This window comes from Eptatretus burgeri, chromosome 2, assembly GCF_056783735.1.
Source record: "Eptatretus burgeri isolate ZD-2024b chromosome 2, Ebu_testis_v1, whole genome shotgun sequence".
NCBI lineage: Eukaryota > Metazoa > Chordata > Myxini > Myxiniformes > Myxinidae > Eptatretus > Eptatretus burgeri.
Genome location: NC_140962.1, coordinates 125,546,377 through 125,563,268, shown reverse-complemented (window position 1 = coordinate 125,563,268; position 16,892 = coordinate 125,546,377). Strand labels below are relative to the sequence as shown.

The 16,892-nt window shown below is 41.9% G+C and overlaps 1 long non-coding RNA gene across 1 annotated transcript in view; it reads right to left on the bottom strand.

Annotated features, from left to right (window-relative positions):
• Positions 1–2,462: 2,462 nt before the first annotated feature.
• Positions 2,463–16,892, bottom strand: part of LOC147033005 (uncharacterized) — a 40,505-nt gene continuing 26,075 nt past the window's right edge. The window contains exons 2-3 of the long non-coding RNA XR_015055428.1: positions 9,260–9,353; positions 2,463–9,157 (exon numbers count right to left, since the gene is read on the bottom strand). This is a non-coding gene — a long non-coding RNA (uncharacterized LOC147033005). The remainder of the gene's footprint in view (positions 9,158–9,259; positions 9,354–16,892) is intronic.

Here is a 16,892-nt window from a genome sequence, read left to right as displayed (position 1 = left end):
GCTCAAGTGAGAGGGGTGAGAGTGAAAGAGACTCCATTAAAGGCGACGAGCGCCTTTCACACACAGACAGATTGTTTTGAGCTTCTCGCTTCTTTTTGCCCACGCATGAAAGCTCTTTGCGGTTTCTTCTTGGGTTTCCTCTCTCTCGTTCGTTTTGCTTTGCTTACTCATTCTCGCTCTTCTCTTTCACCACCTCTCAGTCTTCTACCCACCTTTCCTTTCATCCTCACGCCTTTATTTTATCTTTCACACCCAACCTTCACTTCTCGTCCTTGCACACCTTCGCATCGAGTCCAGTCGCTACACTTATGCCGCATAGTTACATCACCGGCTCAATTTCACCTTTCAAACCTCCCGCGTTTTCCACCGAAATCCGAACATCAACTTTCTGCTGTGGGACAGTTCATTGCTGGGTGCATGGAGAGGGTGACACACTGGTGATGTGGAGGAGGGACTGAGAGTGGAGTGTGAGGGATCTGGATACAAAACCTTCGGCCCAAACTGTTGAGGAGCACTAGCTCAACCAGGCTAGTGCAAGTTATGCAGGGGCATGAAACACTACCCCCATCTTCTTCTTTCTTTTATCTCTAATCTTATCTTGCTCCTCCCCCATCACTATTTTCCCTGGATGCATGTTGGCACCAGGTTATTGTAAAGTTAATAAGTGACTGATAAGGATCCAAGGGCATGGATGTCGATTATGTGAAAAGTAGGAATGTATCCGTGCCTTTCAATAATTGTTTGTGGCTTCCCTTGTACACATATGATTTAATTTTCCTGCTTTCTAAATAAATGCCTGTTATAATACATGCTTGAGCTAATTTTGTGTCTTGACTTATTATATTACCTCTACCACTGAAGGTGGAAGGATGTTGTTTTCACCTGTCTGTGGGATTTCTCAAAAAGTTGAAGACAGATTTGGATGAAATTTAGTGGGCAGCTTGAGTGTGTGACAAGGATGAACTGATTCGATTTTGGTGAAGATCCGAATGCTCGAAATTTTAAGTGATTTTTCACCATTGTGTGATATGGCTAAAACAATATACAGCAAGATATCTCAAAAAGTTGTGGATGGATTCAGACAAAACGTGGTAGACAGGTTAGATGTGTGACACGGAAGCATTGATTCGATTTTGATGAAGATCCGAATCTGGATTTGGATACGAGAATTTTTTACTTTTCAAAGTGATTCTTCACTATTGACAGATGGGGCCAAAAACGATATATATATATATATATATATATATATATATATATATATATATATATATATATATATATAGCATTATATATATATATATAGCATTATATATATATATATATATAGCATTATATATATATATATATATATATATAAAAATTGGGCCCAATATGTTCTACTGGATGAGGTATTGTGTGGCGGAGATATGCACTTTACTGAGTGCCCTTCTTGTTCTGTCTGTTTTGATGGCGACATAAGGCAGCTGAGCATTGCTTGAGTGTGTGCCGCGAGATGGCGACTGGTTAGGCTAAGCTGAAAGGTGAGATAAATGGGTTAAAATGACAAGTAGCTGGGTTAGCACGGGGTAAAATAACTTGAGGGTGAATATAAGCAGTTAAAATAGATGAAATTGAAGCAAACACGGGAGCAATAGGGCTGTTATAAAAAGGCCCTAAAAAAAAAAGGAGGGAATTTATCACGATGAAGAAAGAATGTAGGCAGAGGCATAATGGGGTAAAAAATAAAAAAAAATAAAGCAGATGGGCCAAACAATAGAGGTAAGAGCATGGAAAATAGATAAGTGAATAGAGGATGGGAAAGAGGTGAGAGAAAAATAATTAGCGGGAGAGAAGCAGGCATTAAGAGGAACAGGAAAAGGAGTTGAGCAAGCAAAGAAAGAGGCAAAATAAACCACATTGAGGTTGAAAGAATTAATGAGGAGATAGAGAAAGCAAAAGAGGAACAAAAGGAAATGGTAGAGGATGGATAGAGGGTAAAGGAGTAATTTATGGAATGTGTGGAGACATTGTCTGAGAATCGCTTTTACGCATTCCAGGTACAAGGGGAGAGGACCCGGACCCTTGAAGTGAACGAGGGTGGTGCGGTTCCAGACCAGGTGAGAAGGTGTGAGAGAGACAGAATGGATGGTGTGAAAGAGAACGTGGCACGATTCAGTGAAATAAAGTTTCTGGGTTTTGTAGGTTATGCATTCCAAAATAAGTCAGGCAGGATGGCAATATAGTTGAATTTATACATGTTGAAACATTTTTTCTAATAAACTAATCATTTCCATGTAATTTAATTTGTTGCATTTTACATGCAACATGTATTGGAATGCAACCAAGCCTAAATGTGTCATATTCATTGCATTTCCTTTACACTTGTTTAAACATCTCAGAAAGCCATACTACTTTTGAAGCCATTCTGCTGCAAGCAGGGAAATTGAGTCCTCAGCTCCAGTACCTGAATAGTTAAGTTGTCAAATAAAAAAAACTTAATGATAATTTTTATTATTCCACACTGTCTTCATCTTCATCAAAGTCTTCAAGAACACTATCAATGATAGGATTGTGGTAAGTATCACCACACTCACAACCACAGAGGTTTATGCATGGGTTTAATTTTCGAAACATTGGCATCCACTTCTGCAAGTTGCTTTCGCATGTTAAGTACACATCAGATATAATAATAATACTAATAATAATAAAAATAACTTGAGGCGCTACACTTTATAACTGCAAGCAGTTATGGCCGGGTACCATCAACCCTGCCCCACCCACTTGAATACAGCTCCGCTTTGATCGGACACTTGACCAACAATGTACTCTTTACCCAGAGAATGTATTATTTAATTTTCCTTCAATCCAATATAGCCACCAAGTCATGTGACCTTTCAAGTTTTACGTTTCAAGTCGAGAGCTCACCCACCGAGTGGCTTCAGCACTCAAGCAAACACGTACCTTCATTGGGCGGTATATAATTAGACCAATGCCACGATCGTTGGAAGCAAAGCATGCATCACCTTGTTTTGAGGTGTCAGAAAATTGTACATTTATTTCCTCAATATGTTAGCCTTATTTTATAATAGAAGACGGGTTGTTGAGTCTTCAAATGTACGGTACATGAGGCCTCTATAAACATAATGAGTGATGTGAAGGGAAAAATATGGCCGTGATTTCTGTGCAGCTGGAGGGAAAGGCGTGGCCGAGCTAAAAGGCGGTGCTTGTCACATTTGCCGAAACGAGAGAAGGCGTGGCCTGCAGAATGGGCCATGTTTATGACCAACCCACACAAAGACATGAACAGCTCTATGCAGTATACGAGATAAGATTTATTGGGTACTAGATGACCCGTGAACCCGTTGGGTTCCCGTTGTGACAGCAGTTGATGAAAAAAATCATTTCAAGAAAAAAAAGATAGCTCCAGCGAACTATACCGCTGAGGTTGTTTGCAATGATCAAATACTCCCGAAGAGTGCTTGACTGAATCGGGAATTGATTTTTTAATAATTTTTTTCGTTGCCCAATTTAAACGAAACTTGATACTGCACACCGCAGGTGAATGGGGAGTAAGGTGGCTCTAAAAATTTTGTGCTATCGTGTACCGTTTTGTCTGTATTTTGGGAACATACATACATACAAGATGAGAGTTTTAGTAATATACGAGATGACCCGTGAACCCGTTGGGTTCTCATTGTGACAGCGGTGGATAAAAAAAAATCATTTCAAAAAAAAAAAAAGATAGCTCCAGCGAACTATACTGCTGATGTTGTTTGCATTGATCAAATTCTCCCGAAGAGTACTTGACTGAATCGGGAATTGATTTTTTAATAATTTTTTTCGTTGCCCAATTTGAACGAAACTTGATATTGCACGTCAATGTGAAAAAAAGAATGGAGAAAAGAAAGTCAAAGAAATTATTGTGTGTAATCTTCTAAACACAATTTTATTTATTAATGAACACAGAAGTATTAGATCAAAATAGCGGTTTATTTTATGCTTAAAAATAAATCGTTTTTTGTCTATACTAAATGTTTGAGATTTTTAAATAAATCATTTCAAGAAAAAATAAAGATATCTCCAGCGAACTATACCGCTGAGGTTGTTTGCATTGATCAAATACTCCCGAAGAGTCCTTGACTGAATCGGGAATTGATTTTTTAAATAATTTTTTCTTTTTCCCGATTTTAACGAAACTTGATACTGCACATCGCAATAGAATGGTGTGTAAGTTGGCCCTAAATGTTTGTGCTATCATATACTATTTTGGCTGTATTTTGGGAACATACATACATACATACATACATACATACATATATACAAGATGAGAGTTTTAGTAATATATAGACAGATGATAAAATAATTAATTTATCTGAAACCGAATAACCAATCAATACTGGACTTTGCGGGTATGATCCACCAACCTTGCTGCATATATTTTATTTAAAAAGACGTCATTTAGTCATGTCTGGCAGCCACATTGGTTTCACAGAAAACAAACAAATAAATATGTTCTGGAAACTTACTTTAGCTATCGATTTGAAACTTTGCAGTTATGATCACCCCCCCCCCCCCATTTTTTTGCTCCATGTAATGTGATGTGATTCATATTGATGTGTTAAGCTGTTGCGGAGAAAACGGGTTTGAAAATTTCGTTTTTCAACCGAACATGGCTGCTACACCACATGATCTATGGCACTGAAAATTTGCACTCTGCCCATGATTCAGTAGTGGATTATGTGTGTGAAGTTTTGTCTTGATCAGATATGGTTCGTTTTTTTTGTCCAATATGACTGTCACACCACATGACCTATGATGCATCATTTTCAAAGTTTATGCAGCAGACCAAAGATGTTTTCAAAGACCAAAGGTGGTAGATGATATTTGCCAAATTTCACTTCAGTTCGATAAGCAGTTCCAGAGAAAACATTATTTAATATTTTCTTCAATCCAATATGGCCACAAAACCACGTGACTTATCAAAAAATTTTTATGACCCGAGTATTCTCAAGTCATGAGGAACATGGCTGTGAAGTTTTCCCTCAATCTGTTCAGACATTCTGGAGAAGATGATATTTGGGGGTTTTAGGGTAAATTCAAGATGGCTGTCAGACCATGTGACCTTTGACATCATAGTTATCAAACTTTATTCAGCATGGCTAGTCGATCATTTGTGTGCAGTTTCACTTTGATCTCTAAAGTGGTTCTGGAGAAAAAAAAATTTCCTTTTTTTTTTCTCAAAATAATATGGCTGCCAAACCCCATGACGAAAGACGTCATAATATTTTTTTTTGTATTCACATATTTCCCGAGATGAACCTCAGAAATTTTCATACTGATGGGATGCAGCGTTCTACATGTCAAATTTTCACCGGGATACCAATTTACCAATGACATCATGGTTAACAATACTTATAGCCCTTGTGTAGATCTTGATAATGAGCCATGTTTCAATTTTTTTCCACTAAGCAGTTCCAAAGAAGACGACGTCCAAAGTTCTTAGGTTTTTCCAACATGGCTGGCACCCCACATGACCTATGATGTGCATGAGGTCACGAATGTATGAGGTCAACCCACTCTGCATGAGTCGTTGCACGTATGGTTAAAATTTTGTGTGAATCGGACAAGTCGTTGCTGAGAAAACACATGTTTAAGGAAATCGTCGGGCAAAAAAAGGCCCAAAATGGGAATAAGAATAATAACAAACGAGAACCACCATTATATAACTGCTGGCAGTGATGACCGGATACCAAGATGTCCGGCTTCGATACAACACGAGACTGACGAGTGACAGACCGAGTAACACGATGTGTTCAATCTATTTATTACGTATGCAGTAAGCCGTTTTTCCTGGGGACATTGTTGGTATCAATTTAATTGGCGTTTAAATTACCCGAACAAGAAGTAATAAATGTGCGGAAGATGTCACCATATGTCCAAAGGGTAAACCAGAACTCCAACGAGCAACACAAAGCCCCATACATCTCTCTACTATGTGGTATTTATGAGTTATGGACCCAGTAACATGCCGCATTCAATCTATTTATTATGTATGTATGTAGTTAGCCCTTCTTCCTGGGGACATTGTCGGAATCAATTGCATTGGTGTTTAAATTACCTGAAAACAAAAGTAATAAATGTGGACACCATCGGTGCAGAGGGTAAAGCGGGATCCTCCTGAGTCTAATGAGGCCACACACGTTTCTCTACAACGCAGGATTCACAAGTTATGAACCGAGGGACAGGCCATGCGTCATCCATTTATTATGTACGCCGTTAACCATTTTTCATGGGGCCATCATTTGTATAAATTGAATTGCTACTCCTGTACCTTCAAATGCATGCATGAGCAGCCAAGTGAGCCTTATGCCAAAAAAACAAAACAAAAAACAATTCTAAAAGTCCTCAGATTCAAATAATTAGATATAATTCTGACTGCCAGACCTTGTGGTCGATCGGGTTTAAATTTAAAAAGTACATTCCATATGACGGCTAGATCATGATCGTGATGCTTCACATTGATTGACACAGCGTTTCATTATTTAATTAAGAGTAAACATTATTTAATATTTTTCCTTCAATCCAGTATGGCTGCCAAACCATGTGATCTATCAATTATTCATGAACAAACTTATATCCGCTTGCCTTGCAGAATATGTGCGTGAAGAATATGTGCGTGCAGAATATCTTCCCTTGATCTGACCAGCCATTCTGGAGAAGAAGATGTTTCAAGGTTTTAGGGTAAAAAGTGTCGAATTTTCACATCACCAAATCACCGATGATGTCACGAAAAATCACACTTCTTCCCCATGGGGAGTTCTTGCCATGTGCCCAGTTTCAATTTTTCTATTGTGCAGTTTCGGAGATACAGAGGTCCAATTTTTTTGGGGGTTTTTCAAAGATGGTGCCCGTACCACATGACCTATGACGTCATATTTATCAATCAAGTATGCTCTTTGGTGGCAGAGGTAATATACAGTAGAAAAACAACAGGTTACCCAGCCTTGTAGGCTTGGCACCCTAATAATAAGTTCCCTTTCAAGGAACTTTGATCCAGGCCATTAGGTCCATCAAAACCTGCACTATATTACCAACTTAGGGTTCATGTTTTGTCAGGCGCCTATCCTTTTAAATACTGACCTTCAAGCAAAGAAACAGCATGTACCATTTTTAAAGTCTTTGTTATGACTCGGCCACAGACCTCCCAGACTCTGAGCAGACACTCTAACCATGACGTCACAGAGGCTGGTTAAAATGCTACAATGGAAACAACATAGTGAAATGTTTCTGCAGCTGTTGGCCCTTCAAATAATGTGGAAAGAAGACAACCATCTTCCTTGTGCCAACCATGTCCAAATGGAAAACAAGGTCATGCATGCATCATAACATGTAAGTTCATCCACACCATTGTTTTCCATGCTGCTCTCCTGCATACCATGTAAAACTAGCCTCATGAGGTGGTAGCATGACCAGGCAACAATCCTTTTGTCTGTGCCTATTTGGAACCACAAGTTGTTTTATGATGTTGTGGTAGTGTTATGTACTGCCTGTACTTCCCCATAGCATCATATAGACTTCTGTGAATTCCATAGCTTTGCTAAGGCCAAAAAAAAAAAAAATGTTGCATTGGCGTAACGGGTCACTGAAAAATAGGGTAGGTCGGTCGGGATCTTTTTTTTTTTTTTTTTTTTTTCCTAATAAATCCCAAAATTTTTGGATAATAAATCCAAAAATTTAATAAATCCTAATAAATCCCTCCCAAAATCTCCCCCGGCTCGAGTACCACCCTTTTTGTCGGCGGGTTCTGTCCGAAACACTTCCGGGTTTTTGCGATCGCGATCGCAATCAACAAGATACTTGAAATCGATAGCAAAAAAACAAAAAAAAAACGTAGGGTCGGCGGAATTTTTAGGGTCGGGCGGGTTACGCCAATGCAACATTTTTTTTTTTGGCCTAATGAAGGTGCTGTAATTATTCATTGGATATTTCCCCGATGCAGCTTGATCATTCACCAAACTGTCAAGATACTAATATAACAGGAGTTCCCTTACAAGAATCTCCAAAAGGAGGAGGAAAGCCATTCTTGGGCCCATAAAGGACTGCACTCATATTGCCAACAAATGGTTGTTTGTCCTTGCTCTATCCTTTTTCATGCTGAGCATCAAGCAAGGAAGCCGCACGAAACATTTTTAAAGTCTTTGGCATAACTCGGCCGAAGTTCAAACTGCTGATCTCCCAGACAGAGCGGATGCTCCAACCATTACACCACAGTTTGGTTGAACATGCATGGCATTTCCTTTGCAGTTTTAGTCTCATCTTTGTACATGTCCAGCTTGTGTACAGATTTATTTCCAATGTAGTAGTAGGATGACACACCACCACCAGTGCATGGATATAGCTGGGAAACTGCAACATAGAGTCGGTGTGAGTGTCTTACAACATCGTGAACTGAAATTGAACCTTCTGTGGTTAGTTGTCTTTTTTTGTGTGCAAGTACACATATATATTTGATCTGTATGTTCAAATATTGCCTTGTAATGTATTTATAGTAGAACAAAGATATCAGCATCTGGAGATTTGTTAATGCAAACTTTTATCCAGTATCTTTTATCCAAAGCCATCGATGCATGCTGCAGCATTCGAGTGTTAGCTTCTTCATGTGTGGAATGACGTATATGTTTGGACAGTCCTGTCTCCTTCTGAATTGGATGCAACAAGCTTGGTTAGTGTGCCATATTTAAAGACACACACAAGAATCAGTTTTTCCTTGTTGACTGTGCTGAGAGGTGCAGTTTGGGTGTAGTCGATGTACTAGTATTCTGGTGTTCTGCCTGAAGGTGAGTTAGTCCTGCAAAAGCAGTTTCTTGGCAAAGGTTATCCTGGGTGGTTTTCCATCGCCTCCCCACCAGTACTTGAAATTTTGTTCAGGGTGCTGGGGATAGCTCGGCTACTTTTTGCGAAGGACTCCGTGGGATCTTTAACATCCACCAACTAATGCCGGCAGAAGGAAGCCCAGTTTAACGGCCATCCGAGCGACAGCACACACATTGATGAATCACCTTGTCTGCAAAATGCCGGGATGGCAGTTTCTAGCTGGGTCGCGATTCAAACCCAGGCTAGATAGCTTAGGGACAGTGTGCTTACATCCAGGTCATCCTGTCAGCCCTTGGGTGATGTCCTGGCAAAAAAAACAAAAAAAACAAAAATGGTCAATTGTGATTTGTTTGCAGATACCTCCATTCACTTTTGGTTATGGTGGCACCCTTTGATTACCAATAACCTGGTATTGATGACTCTGGTGTTTGTCTTCTTTGTCTTTCATCACACTTGATTGACTCCAGTGTTATTTTGGGCAACGACCTCCATCACAGTATCTGTGAAGTAGAAGACACTCAGTATTCTTGTCAGATCGGTCTCAGCAAGGTTAGAATTTTACCCTATTATTAATTGGTCTTCACCATTTTCTCATAATAAAAAGATCAAATGGTTAAAAAAAAAAAAGTCTGGATGGACAGACACACTGACACAGTTAGTTAGTGCATGGATAGCCGATTAATTGTCGTCTCATCATGGATGGCTGATCCATTGTTGAATAATGTTCATATAAAAAATGGATCCAAATATAGCATGATTACAATGGACGTGGAAACATCATTGCCCAACTTATGCACAACTTGCGAAGTGTACAACAGGGCTAAAAGTAATCACTGCACATCGTATTACAAAATCAGTTGGCAAACCATTTTCGTAAGCGGGGTCTCAGTCCTACGGGGCAGTGCTGATTGTGAGATAGTCAACAATGAGTCTCCTCGTTGTATACATTGCAAAATCTTTCCAATAGTAGTTGCCTACGTGATGCCAGCACCGTCCTGCACTTCTGCTGTTTCTAGTTAGCCCTCCCCTTCCCTTTCTCTTTTCTTCCTCTTCTACATCGTACTGTTTCCTTTTCTTCTTCTGTTAACCTTGTTCTGTGAATTTAAATGCTCTTGCTGATTTTAGTTGTGCAAAGCTTATTAATTGTATCCGTTACTTACTCACGTACTTAACTACTTAACTTCATTACTGACTTACTGCTTGCTAACTCATTGCTTACCAAATCATTGCTAATGAACTTGCTTCATTACTTACCAACTTGAGTTACAACCCAGGTCGAAAAACCAGTTAAAACCAGTACACATTTTCAACTGGTCTCTATTGGTTCTAATTGGTCTTTAACTGGTCTCTATTGGTTTCAACTGGTACCAGTTAAATTCAGTCAGAATTCCAATTTCCCAGTTGAAAAAACCAGTAGCTCATATTTGTACCAGTTAAAGTCTTACTGGTTCCAGTTGATACCAGTTGCAATGTACTGGTCCCAGTTGATACCAGTTGCAATGTACTGGTCTCCCAGTTGATACCAGTTACAATGTACTGGTCCCAGTTGATACCAGTTAGTTAAATACAATTGTATTTCAACTGGTAATATATCACTCTATTCCAATTTCCATATTAAAACCAGTAAGAAACCAACTGGCTTTACTGGTACCAGTTGGCTACTGGTTTTCAACTGGTACCAGTTGACCAGTAAGCTACTGGTCTTTACTGGTTTTTTGACCTGGGAAACCTACTTGCTTAATAAGTTACTTATAATCCACTAATTTAATTACTTACTTCATCACTAATTATGAACATATTACTTACTAATTACTGACTTAATTAATGAGAAGGAATAGAGAAGTCACTGAAATGTTGATTGGAAGATTTGATATTTGCTATCTTCAAGAAACAAGGTGCAAAGGTCAAAGTGCAAGGCTTATTGGTGCGAATAAGAATATAAACCTTATGGTTCGAATATCAAAAGGGCCTTCATTGGTGGAATTGGTATTCCCGCTGCGGAAAGATTTATTCAAAAGGTGATAGAAGTAAAGCGATTTGGTTGTCGAATGACAATAAAATTATTATTTGAGAAAAAAAAATGTGAATATTGTATGCACATATGCATCCTTAGTGAGTCTAGGTGCAGAAGAACGAATATCATTTTGGGATTAACTGGAAGATTTGGTTCAAGTAATCAGCAACAAAGAAGTGATACAATAAGGAAATTTTATTGGATGAGGTGAAAAAAAAAAACAAAATGGGTATAATGGTGTCTATGGTGGATTCGGATATCGTGAAAGGAATGAGGCAGTAGAAGCGATATTAGAAATAGCAGAAGTGAAGGATATTTGTATCCTTAGTACGTACTTCAAAAAGAATAAAAGAGCAATTCGTGACATTTACAAATGGAACTGCATCGAGTCAGAATGGTTATGCATTCAGGTGAAGGGGTTTGAAAAGAATGGCAAGCAAGGTGAAAGTAAAGAATGGTGAATAATGTTTGACTCGGCATTGATTGGTAGTTGAACATTTGGGGGAAAAAAAGAAAAAAAAAGCAACGCTCTCAAATTATCTCAAACTAATTCCACACACAAAAAATATGTGAAAAAAAGCTTGAAGATGTGAAAAAAAATTCCAGAGTATCTGAATAATGTGATGTAGTTTGTAACTTCTGAAAATGTAGACGGAATGTGGAATCGAATGAAAAGTGCTTGGATGAAGACTTCCAGCAACATTTGTGGAATAAGCATTGGGAAAGTTTCAAAAGGAATGAGAAACATGATGGTGGAATGTTGGAGTCAAAGAAGCACTCCAACAGAAGTCAGTGTGTGTCATGTATCAGTCATTCAGTGTGTGTGCGTGCGTGTGTGTGTGTGTGTGTGTGTGTGTGTGTGTGTGTGTGTGTGTGTGTGTGTGTGTGTGTGTGTGTGTGTGTCCTCCATAATTCCAGAACCATGAAACCTCATGGCCTACATGACTGAAAGTTGGATGTTTGGGTTAATTAAAATACCCTTTTTTGAAGATAATTAACGGACTTTAAATATCCTTTATCAAGGCCCATCCTTGGTCACATCATTGTCCTTCGCTGGAGTCATAATTCACCATTTTTTGCCTACTCAATAATGCTTTGACTTGGAACAGGCCATAATGGTTTCTTTATGATAAGGTTTTTCTCCACTTTCCTCACTCATATGCCTGATCATCATACCTACGAATCGCTGGATATATTACAATGCTTATAAATGCCGCGAGATGCCAACGTTCGTGGCTTTATTTCATTTATACACGCCATCATCTCTAGAATCTCTTAAACTGAGCCAAATTACTTAATTTAAACTTATTTACTGACTTCAGCAGCAGTTCCAACTGCAAAAAAGTATTCATTTGTCTAATTCAGACATTGCGTGACATTCCGGGCATCTCCAGGAGGTGTCAGGGGTGTTACAATCCCTGTTGCTGACCCTCCAATCAACTGTGGTCCACCTTCGCTCGTGGAAACACAGGCTGCGGTGAACCGGTTGAAATGGGGTAAAGATCCAGGGATCTGTGGCATCCATGCTGAACTTCTCAAGGCTGGTGAAAATGCTGCACTCGTGTCATTGCATGCAGTTCTGTGCTCTGCCTGGAACACAGGCATCATCCCAACTGACTGGAAGAGGGGCCTTGTTGTCCCTCTCTGGAAAGGGAAGGCTGATCGCCAAGACTGCAACAACTACCGAGGGGTGACGCTGCTCTCAGTGCCGGGCAAGGTCTTTGCTCGGATAATTCTTGATAGGGTTCGCCACCATCTGCTTGAGCACCAGCGTCCAGAGCAGTCAGGCTTTACACCAAACAGGTCAACAATTGACCGTATCCTTGCTCTTTGGGTCCTCACTGAACGCAGACGAGAGTTTCGGCAGAGGCTGCTTGCAGCCTATGTTGATCTCTGAAAACTGCTCGATTCAGTGAATCGCGATGCACTCTGGAGGATTCTTGGTCTTCGTGGGGTGCCACCAAAACTGATCGATCTGATGTCTGAACTCTACTCTGGTACTGAGAGTGATGTGAGGTGTGGTGATACCATCTCTGACTTATTTCCAGTTGTTACTGGAGTTCATCAGGGGTGTGTACTGGCCCCCACACTTCTCAGTGCTTGTATGGACTGGATTCTTGGGAGGATATCGGAGAGATCAAGCTGCGGTGCATCGTTTGGGAATGTCAAGATATCTGACCTTGATTTTGCAGATGATGCAGTCATTTTGCGGAGACTTTAGATATCCTTTTGGGGGCCCTCGAGGTGCTGAATGAGGAATCGGAGCTGCTGGGATTATGGGTTTCCTGGGTCAAAACTAACATCCAGGCTTTCAATGATATCTTGGATGCTGCTGTCCTGTCTGTGCCTGTTTGTGGTGAGGAAGTTGAGGTTGTGGAGAGATTCACTTACCAGTGATATTCATGTCTCTGCTGGCTGTGAGTCAGAGGTCAATAGACGTCTGGGTCGGGCCTGGGGAGTCATGGATTCACTGGATAATGGGGTGTGGCACTGCCGGTACTTGTGCGGGAGGAGGAAAGTCCGAGTCTTCAGGTCCTTGGTACTTCCAATCTTGCTCTATAGATGCGAGACTTGGACTCTGACCAAGGATCTGAGACGGAGACTTAATTGCATGCAGTTGGACCATTTGGAACCAGGTCTCTTCGAAGAATCCTTGGCTATCGCTGGTCGGACTTTGTGTCCAACGAACAGTTGCTGAGAGAGACTCGGATGAGATTTGTTACCTGCATAGTCCGTGAGCATCAGCTGTGGCTGTATGGACATGTGGCTCGTTTTTCTGACGCTGATCCTGCTCACCAGATTCTCTCAACGAGGGAGTCTCGTCAGTGAAGGAGGCCAATGGACCGACCACGTGCCTTGTGGTTGCAGCAGGTTGATCGGCATCTCAAGGAGATGGGGATAGGACAGGCATCTGCCTGGGGGATGGCCAGACGGAGGCCCCTGGAGTACCGGCGGAAAGTGGACACAACAACGCGCCGCTCTGGCGCATGCTCCCATACCTGACCTGTTCTGGCGCATGCTCCCATACCTGACCTGTTCTGGCGCATGTTCCCATACCTGACCTGTTCTGGCGCATGCTCCCATACCTGACCTGACCAGGAGGTGTTTAATATGACATATCAGCAATCGCGAATCGCATGAAAAGCCTGCTGTTCCTTATCAACCGGTATGTGGAAGTGCTTGCTTGAATGCTTAAGCCGATTGGCGAGTGCTTTGCAATATCTGCACTGTCATTGAATATATTTCTCGTCCTGAATGAAGTTCAGGGCCATTCGCCTGTATTCGACCATGTGATGCCTGGTGCAGTGCGGCAGGACGTGGTTTGCTCACTAAAAATGTGCAATTATATTTTTCACCATGTTCCCCTTTTTTGTACGATCTTCTTTCACCATACAACCCATCACTTCAGCATCGATACGTAGATACATGTAAAAAAAATTTTTAACGTTTCGTTTAAAAAAAAAATTCTTCAACCGCTTCGGTGCAGTGTTTGCTTGAGAGGTTAAGCCACTCAGCTGAGGTGAGCGCTCTTCAAGCTTCGATGGTGACACACAGTGCCGGATTTAAAGAGAGTCTGGCCAACTGTTGTCTCAATCATGCTGCGCTCTGATTGGTCAATACCAGGTCACATGCGTTGCTGGCGCCATTTTGCAGCCCAACTCAACGCGAGTGAATCTTGGAGCGAAATTAGAATAGTTTTCGCCGTCTTTTCACGTTTTCTCGTCAGATTGTGACTTTTTTTGATGACACAATGGTGTGCTGTGCGTCCCGGGCAACCGACGACAACCAAGATGTCCAACTCGTTGGCCTTGCCTCCGATGCCCCTGTAACGCCGGCTGAAACTGACCAGGGTCCTGGCTACAACGCCAAGATCGCAGCAGTGGAGGCGAAAGTGGTTTCTCTCAAATGGCGGTTACATGAGGCACAGTGGGACAAACGCAAACAAGACAGGGAGCTCGTCACGCTAAAGGCGAATGTCCATAAAGTTTTCAACCTCGATCAGATCAACAAGCTGTCTCGTCTCAGCACAAGGGGTAATCGGTGGTCAGCAGAAACCTACAAGAAGGCTCTGCAACTCCGCTTTGCATGTGGTAGTACCAGCTACAAAGTCGTGTTGTCGCAACACCAGCCGCTGCCATCGCTTCGTTCATTACGACGGAAGATCGAGGTTATTGCGATGGAACCTGGTATTCTTTATGAAGTGTTTGACTTCCTCCAGCTGAAGGTTGCTATCATGAAGGAACGTGAGTGCTGCCTAACGCTGGATAAAATGACAATTGAAGTGGGATTACAATTCGACAGATCATCCAGTAGTTTGAGCGGAAATGTAACTTTGCCAGGACATGGTGGTGATGCAACTCGTGCCCTCGTATTCATGCTGGCTGGCATCACCTCCAGATGGAAGCAAACAATTGCCTATCATTTTATGGGCAATTCGGTGAACGGAGCCTACTTCCAGCACTTGTGACTGAAATCGTACAGCGGGCTCATGTCATTGGGCTCCACGTCAACGCAGTCACATGTGACATGGGTAGTGCCAATCAAGCAATGTTCAAGAACTTCAGACTGGTTATTCGAAGCATGCAGTGACAGTCAATCAAATTCCCCACCCATGCGCTGACGGAAGGTTCCTACACTTCATGTACGACTTACCGCACCTGATCAAGAATGTCAAGGCGGGTCTGGTGAATGGGAATGAATTCAAGCTCGGTGCTGATATCATCTCCAGGCATGATCTGCCTTCAAATGTCGTCAGCCTGGGGGCAATCAAGGAACTGGTGACATTTCAAGTCAATGATGATCTGAAACTGACGCCCAATCTCGGCATGGAAATGGTGTCAACACCGCCCATTTCGACAAAATGAAAGTGGGAAAGGCATTGAATTTTTTTCAATAAGTCGGTCAGTGCTGGGCTGCACTACCTGGTGGAAAACGAAGGTTTTGACAACTCGTTGCTAATGACTGCCTGGTTTTTTGGACTTTATGAACACCTGGTTCGACCTGATGTCCAGCCATCACCCCACCACCGCACTCAGTAAAGCGAATACGTGTGCTTACAAGAAGGTGATCAGGCACCTTGAAGAGACGCTGGTGGTATTCGGAGGGATAGAATGTGGCAAATCGTGGAAGCCGTGGCAATCCGGCGTCATTATCGGCCTCGTCTGTGCTCGACATTCAGAGAGAACTGCTGGCCAGGTGACACCACTTTGTGCTCACATCTAGACTCACACAGGATTGCCTCGAGAACCTGTTTGGGTGCGTCCGATTCAAGAATCCTGTCCCAAACGCGCTGGAATTCCGACAGGCTCTGAAGCTCATAACGGTGGCGCAATTTCTGAAGTGTCCCGCGTCCGGTAATTATCTCGAGGATGACCGGTCGTTTTTAGCAGATTTCCTCGACACTCCGAAAGAGAAACCGGCGACACCAGACGAATGTGACGAGGACACATTCAGTTATTTGATTGGAGAGCTGCCTCCTGATCCTCTCAGCAAAGCCCAAGAGAGCAGCTTGTATTACCTGGCTGGCTACTGTATCTCCTCCGTCTCCAAATCCTGGACACATTGCACCACTTGCCTGGAAGCCGCGGAGGACCACTGAAAGTCTCTTTCGCAGGGCAGTCGTGAGGCAATAACAAGACTGAAGGAGTACAAAGAAGGCGCTTTGACTCATTGCAGTGACGAGGCTTTCAAGCTGTTCAGAGAGAAGCAGTTCAGGATGGTGCAGGACCAGTTGAATGGGCATAACCTGGTTGAACCTGGTTGAAAAACTTGTCCGTCGTCTGTCAGCTTTCTCAGTTGATATTCCCGACTGCCACGATCTGAAAACGAAGCTACTGACGAAGTTTCTCACTGTGCATCTGCACATCTATTCCAAAGCACAAAATTTGATCCGTGTCAGCCAGGCAAAAGCTGGTACTGCCAGTCAACTCGGCAGCAAGAGCGCGGCAATGAGAGCATGTGTGAAAAAAATTAAGTAGAACTGAGCTTGGTGTCAGTTGTTCGTATTAACCCCTTTAGGACGGGA